This window comes from Chinchilla lanigera, unplaced genomic scaffold (assembly GCF_000276665.1).
Source record: "Chinchilla lanigera isolate Chin_1 unplaced genomic scaffold, ChiLan1.0 scaffold00003, whole genome shotgun sequence".
Lineage (NCBI taxonomy): Eukaryota > Metazoa > Chordata > Mammalia > Rodentia > Chinchillidae > Chinchilla > Chinchilla lanigera.
Window position 1 is genome coordinate 4,798,578 of NW_004955404.1, and position 7,514 is coordinate 4,806,091.

Consider the following 7,514-nt stretch of genomic DNA (forward strand, 5'->3'; position numbering starts at 1 on the left):
AGTCCTTTACCCCGACCACAGGGAGCACCATTAGGCATCTGCAGTCCTTGCTTTTCTCCACCCCCGATTCTAGTCCAGCACCCCAATGCCAAATGATTCCTATCAGCTTTTCCTCACCTCTAAGAACATCAGCTTGGTGCTGGCCTTCGTGCCATTAACTACATTTTCCACACCTTCTGTAGAATCCAGATGAGGCGTTTCATTGGTGCCTCCTTAGAAGGAGATTTTGACAAGGTACAGGAAAGGACCAGTGTTACCAAAGAGCACCCCTGCAGAGGTGGGGGGCTCCCGTGGGCGAAGGCTGCACACACCTCTCACAGGAAGGAGGACAACCTCAGCACTTCACAAGTGTGGCAGCAATCTTAGCAGACAAAATCTGCCACGCCAGCCCCAAGCCCTGTCTCCTGTCAAAGCAGTGAGATCGGCGCTGCTGCAAAAAGCCTATTTAGCCAGGAATTTCTCTACCAGGAGACAGAACTGTGCTGTCATAGCCTCACACCGTTGGTGGTAGACAGGTTTCTTTTATCAAGAGTGAGTGTTGTCTCCCTTTGGAAGGGTTGTCTTTGCTTCAGTTATTCATTTATTTGATAAACTTCTTTCCCCCATACCAAACACTGTACAAGCTTGTGTTGCCTGCCCAGGACTATTCTCGGATCTGGAGGGAAGATCTTATAAAGACGTCGGTTCTTCAGAACATACCCAACAAAGGGCCTTATCCTTTCATCCTTCACAGCAACTCTATCAGTTATGTTGAAAGTAAACCCTGTGCCCAAGACAGATTTGGCAGATACCTGTGATCCTAGTACTCAGGAGGCTGAGGCAGGAGGATCCCTGTGAGTTTGAGGCCAGCCTGGGCTACAAAGTGAGTTCAAGGCCCCCTGAACTAAGTAGTGAGATCTTCTCTCAAAAAAAACCTCTAAATCTCACTCCTTAAATCCTTAAAATCTTCACAGAGTTGTTGTATAGACAAGAAAGTGCTTAGCAGCAAATCATAGCAATTTTTATAAGCTGAAAAAGCTTTGTGGAGAAGATAGCACCTGAATCTGTCCTTAAAGCATGAGGGAAGTTGGATGAATAACAGGCAGTGAAGAGCATTCACATGTGCATAGTCCTGGTGACAAAGGCTCCCAGCCTCTCCGCTTGTCTTACTCAAAATGCAAAGATGCAATGATTCATCTAAATTGGGTTTAAAGCACTCCAAATTCATTTTCCCCCAAAACAAAGCATCACTTGTAATCTGTCAACCACACACCATAGGAGAAATTCCTCCCTGCTTTCTAGGGCTTCGTGGACTAATTACTCTGGCTGAGCTTGTATCCCAGTGTAGCAGCAGCTGGCCCAGCTCCTCCTAATGCACAGGCTCCAGATGTGTGAGCACCAACCAATCAGTGTGAACCAGATGTCTGAGCACTAACCAATCAGTGTGAAAACATGCAGGCGTGCTAGTGCCTTGCTGCACTGGCCACATGAGGCTGCCTGTGGCCAGCGGCCCACCTATGTCCACCTGCTGGCCCCAACCACCGTCACACATTAAGAGTGGCTCCAGAGTCCACTCAGGCAGGGGTCTCCCTGGGACAGGGCTGCCAGGTCGTTCTGTGATGATCAATTCAATGTGGCTCCTTGTGGAGCCTTGCAGAGGGGTGTGTCACCAGCATTTCTAAGCCACCTGAAAAAGGACAGAAAATCACGGTAAGAGTGAAAGCAGTGCTTCACTAATCTTGATGTCCAGAAGAGGTGGTCCCCCCGCTCTTTCCCTTCCTTCTCCCTCTCCTCTCCCTCTCTCTCTCTCTCTCTCTCTCTCTCTCTCTCTCTCTCTCTCTTTCTCTCTCTTAGCAATCCAGTCTGTTTGTCCTCAGCACCTCCAGCTATGACACCAGAGAGGCCTGGCTGATTGGAGCCACCGCATCTCCCACACCATCTTCCTCCTCAGCCCTAAACTCACAATCAACACAGCATTTCCTAGGACTCGGTGAAGTGAGCTCTTCCTGGCTGGGCATCCAGCACACCCCTCTCTCAGCAGATGCTTAAACTCAAAACAAAGGCTGCCCCTCATGCAGTATGGAGGGCCAGTCACCCACACGGTGCCTTGGCAAATATTTCTTTCCTGCCCAAATGGGTCTTCTTCCAGTTACCCAGTGACACAGTTTTGCCACATTTGCGTTTCTTCTTCTTCAGCTTCAGCTGGCAGCGGGGATGCAGCAAGTTGGCCACTTTGAGCAAGTGCTTTCCTGCAGCGAAACTTCGCTGTGAAAAGCGCTGAAAACGAAATCTCTAAAATTACTCTTTAAAACCTAGCAGATATGACCTTAAAGCAGCGTTCTCTAATTATTTTTTAATTTTTAAAGTGAACGCATTCCTTGCTTCTTTCATAAATTTGTCCTTATTGCATGGGCTTGCGGTACATCGGTGATCACACCCCTTGCAGGGAGCTGGTGCGCGCACAGAGCACAACTTCCTACTTCGATGCCCTCTTCCTTCCTTTCCTCCCTTCTCCCTCTCATGCTCAGGCCCCTTTGCACTTTCCAAAAGCCAGGTTTCCTGTTATCTGTCCTGTGCTTTCTAGTTTTTACTGATACCAAAGACATGTGCTAATGAGCACCGTACGCTGCTTTGCTACCTACACGTGTTGTGCAGCATTTGAAGCAGGTCAGACACAGCCCCCTCGTCCGTTTTCAGTTCTCTCTGGTGAACACGCTCAGAATGCCTCCTCCCAGCGCTCTGACTTAGTGCAGCGCTGCGACACCTGAAACGCAGCAAAGTCAGCCCTGGAGAGTTGAATAAACATCCCCAGGTTTCGAATTGCAAGTGTACACATCAAGTGTTTTCCCTCAGGAGTAAACATTTTGAATTTCAAGAGCAAGAAGCATTCTGCTAGAATTAAAAACTTCCCTAACCATGACCGTAAAAGCCTGGCGACACAGAACCCAAAGCTCTTGGGTGGGATAACGCAGCGACGCCTCGCCGATGTTCCGCCTTTCGTCTCGCTCAGCCCAGTATAAACTCCGGCGGGGAAGTGTCCCTGACACGAAGCTGGTCGTCTCCCTGACTCTCAGCAGCCCTCTGCTCGAAGGCGGTGTGGACGGCAGCTCCCGCGGTCACGTTTCCGTTCCACCAGGCCTGCTCTATCGGACGCTCCGTCCCTGTGCTGGTCAGCGGGCTCGCTCTGATTCCACCGGGGAGAATTATTCATGTATTTTATCTCTGTCCCATTTCCATGAGCGCGAATACTCGTGCATTCACTAATGTTTAACGCGTCAGAATAAATAAGTATCGTGCAGAAATCCCGACAGGAGCAGTGAGGCCGAGCGTCAGTGATGCAGACCCCTGGACGCCCCCGTGTTATTATTGCAGCACACTCATAGTACTAAATCTCAAAAGGGATCTATACGTCCATCAACAGACGAATGGATAAAGAGAATGTGGCATGCACATACAGTAGAGCACTACTCTGCCACAAAGAAGGATAAGCTGAGTCACTTGTAGGAGAATGGATGCGCCTTGGGACTATAACGTTAAGTGAAGTGAATCAGACATACAACTTAAAAATTACATGCTTTCTCTTATATAAAAAACCCGAAATACAAATACATTAAAGAACAACAACAAAAAAAGATAATAGGAGTCAGGCGTGGTGGTTCAGGTCTGCAATCCCAGCACTCAGGTTGCTGAGGCAGGAGGATCTCTATAAGTTGTAGGCCAGCCTAGGCTACATAGTGAAACCCTATCTCTAACAAATAAACAAACAGACAAAAAGCAACAATAAACAAGGAAAACAGGAAACAGGAAGGTAGGAGTTTGTAAAGGGGAAGGGATCAATGGGTGAAGGGAGGGTGAGAGAAGAGAGGAAGGAAAGAAAAGAATGGAGGTGTGTGGTATGGATGCCCCAGTTCCCCACAGAGGAGGGAGCTAGTGTGCACTGCAAACACAGCCTGGTAAAAATAAAAAAATTAAATAAATATATAAATAGTTCTACTTTCCCGTTTTGCTGTTTCTAATTTAAATATTGTAAAGCTGTTAAAGTCAATATCAAGACCTGAATGTTACCCACTATATTTTAAAAATTCCTTATATTTTCTACTTTACTTCTCATTTATATATTCATTTATTCCTTTATTTATTTAAGCCAGAGTCTCATTATGAAGTTTAGGGTGTCACTTGGATTTGCAGAGATCCTCCTGCCTCAGCCTCATGAGTGCCAGGATTGCAGGTGTACACCACCATACTAGTTTTGCTTTTATTTTATTTTTTAAGTAAAGAAACCAGTCATATAGGGTTTTCAAATAAATTTGTAAAATTGGAGCCTAAGAGAATTTCACTAGGGAATTCTAGAATTTGGTTAGTTAACCTGTTCTTCTCAGTAAGATAACCATTTTCTGAAGGAAGAATACATGTTGATTATAAAGTTAAATGGAGGCTCTCATAATGTGTAATTTTAATCAGTCTGAGCCAACCACTACTCTCACTTTTTCCAATGCAACTCTAAACCTGGAAATATTTATTTTTTCCATAATTATTTAGAAATAATCTGTAAGCTTTTTTAAAATAAAAGTTTATATTATTAAAACATACATTTAAATTCTCAGAAAAGTAAAAGCATATTATGTGCATTATTATATGTAGGAATAAATAAATTGATGTAAATGAAAGTGAAATGTTTGAAGATGAAGACCTAACCACGTCGGCCATCCATACCTCTGTGAGCTCAATATTTCATACCAGAAATTGGGATCATGTTTCTGGCACATTGTAGATAGAACTACAATGCGCAGCTGAAAATGAAAAGAGTTAGAAACCCAGTGTACCTTGTGTCCACGAAAAAGTTTCTGAAAAGAAATCATTTTACAACAGGGTCAATCAACCTACAGTTATTTAGAACAAAATACAGCATGCATTTACGAAAATGACTCTTTTCAGGCGCAAATGAACATCAAGTGTTTTTAACAAAGCCCAGAGCCCAGAAAAAAGCGAGCACATTTTGGGTTCTGGAAGTGCTGTCACAAAGCCGGGGGCTTCATCCTTGCTCTCTCCACCCTAGAAGAATCCCTTACAAAATTTCTACAAACTATGGCCCACAACGTCACGTAAAATGCTATGATAGACCTTTTAAAAGACTAGAGGGAACATCTATAGATAAGTCATGCAAAAAGAAAACCTGATTGCCAAGAAATATGGAGGGAAAAAAACGTCAACTACGGTAGCAAAGAACCACAAACTGACATAAAACCTCTATTGCTAAACTAGTTAAATAAGCAAATACCTGTTCTTAACGGCACCCTGCAAAGCTGAGGCAGAGCCAGCTCCTTTGTACATGGGTGATGGTCAGATGAAGACACAGCCGCTCTGAAAAACAGCAGAGGAAATAAGAAGTTCCTTAAGAAAACCATCCTTGTTAACAAAATAACGCCCTTTCTAGAATCCTAGGTTGGAGAAACAGGCCAAACTAGACAAAAATTGTACACAAATATGCTTCTCCCAGCACTATTTATAATCACTAAAACGTGAAGCAGATCAACTCAAAAGGTTCCAATTTATACAGATTTAAAATGCAGCCACGATGGAAAATCGTTCCTACAATTTGATTTGTAATCCTTTTTTATCATTAATTTAACTAATGTATTTATTATGGTGCTGGGGACCAAACCCAGGGCTCCACACACGTCAGGCGATGCTGTGCCACTGAGCTACGGCCCAGCCCCATGCTTGCAATTTTAATCTTTAAAAAAGTGTTTCCATAAATGGGGATTATTTGGAGGAAATGTTTAGAACAACATTAAGGGGAAAATGAATAACATGAATTATTACCTAAGTACAGTTGTGCAAAACAATGCAATATGGATTATAGCATTAAATGTAAATGTTGCCTAAATGTTTATACACAGCAACATAGTCTGTGTTTGCATGTGTTGCAGTTTGGGGCTTATTACAAGGTGAACAATATAATACAGGACACATATTTTATAAGGTTATTTATAATAGTCACCCAAAGAATCATATACAAACACAGTACAGGAAACCTGTCCATACACTAAGAACAAAGAATCCAGCTGAGGGTCTGGATCTCACAATAATGTCCTGCATGAGTCCAGCTGAAGACGTAGAGCCCATAACAATGCCTCCCAGGAGTCCAGCTGGAGGCCCAGAACCCATGACAATAGCTCATGCAGGCCTGTTTCACGGATCTGCACTGGAAGGCCCAAAGGTCAGTGGTGAAATCTACAAAGTCTGTGCCAGTGGGATAAAGGATCTGCACTGGAGCCAGGAAGTGATGCTCAAAGTAAGAACTAGAGCTCCACCGAAAAGTACCACAACCATCCTCAGCAACGGTGAGGTCCCGAGCTCCTTCAGTGGTGAAGATAGTTGAGTTCCCATCAGGAAAGCCAATATGACAACCTTCAGGAGACTGGTAGTGCACCATCTTCCCCTCCAGAGCCAGGAAGCGATGTTCAGAGTGAGGACCAGAGCTCCCCCAAAGTGAACCGAAGCCATTCTCAGCGACAACAAGGTCCTGAGCGCCTTGAAAGATGAAAACAGCCGAGTTCATCAGGAAAGCCAACATGACGAGCTCCTCCAAGAAAACCAGCAGCTCCTTATCGCTTCTCTCCACTTCCAACAGGCTCCCAGCAGCTTCTGCTATCTCCCAATAGGCTTCCTCCTTCTTCTCCAGTTCTGCCTTTTGTGCTGCTGGCAAAGGTCCCCAGGTGGGCCTCCCATACCCAGCACCACGCTTACTCAGTTCAGCTGAGTGTTATAAGTTGACCACCAGTTGTCAATCCACTAGAGCATGTTTATATTTAAATACGCAGGAATTATTAAAGAGATTCATTCTAATATCAACAGTATCCTCTGATCAGTTTGTATATTACACATCTCGTGACACTTGCCTGCTTCTCCAAATTTTTCGCAAGGAGCCTACATCATTATATAAGCAGCATTATACATTATATTTGACAGTGACTCACTAAATAGAATTATTTTTAAATGCTGCTCAGAGTCTGGTAGCTTCTGTCCTAGATCCGCTTCTTTGGCAGATAGCAATCTGGTTTCCTGCTGCAGGACCGATGAGCAGAAGTAGGGAGATCTTTCATGGGCCCATCCACGCGGGACTGTTCTTTTGGCAAGTGCGGCCCTTGCCTGCATGCGGAGCGCTCCCACGGTTCTCTGGTGAGCAGGAAAGCATTTGAAAAGGTTTAGCTCTGCAGGTCTCAGTGGTCAGTATCGCAGGCCGGCGGATCCCTGGTTCTGAACTGCAGTTTAGTACTTTGTTGCTGGGTGCTCCAAGTAAGGCAAGAGCATCATCCTAACCCCTGGTTCCTGTCAAAAAAATGGGGATGAAAGTGATGCCTGTCCTCAGGGTGCTTGTGAGGACTGATGAACTAATTCATGCAAGCACTGGGTGGCTGTGATTGTTACCATTTTCTTCTTTCTTTCTTTCTTTCTTTCTTTCCTTCTTTCTTTCCTTCTTTCCTTTTCTCTCTCTCTCTCTCTCTCTCTCTCTCTCTCTCTCTCTCTCTCTC

General features: G+C 44.6%; 1 long non-coding RNA gene across 1 annotated transcript in view; it reads right to left on the bottom strand.

The window, feature by feature from the left end:
* Positions 1–452: 452 nt before the first annotated feature.
* Positions 453–7,514, bottom strand: part of LOC106149130 — a 10,863-nt gene continuing 3,801 nt past the window's right edge. Inside the window, exons 2-3 of the long non-coding RNA XR_001235094.1 lie at positions 5,258–5,340; positions 453–1,666 (exon numbers count right to left, since the gene is read on the bottom strand). This is a non-coding gene — a long non-coding RNA (uncharacterized LOC106149130). The remainder of the gene's footprint in view (positions 1,667–5,257; positions 5,341–7,514) is intronic.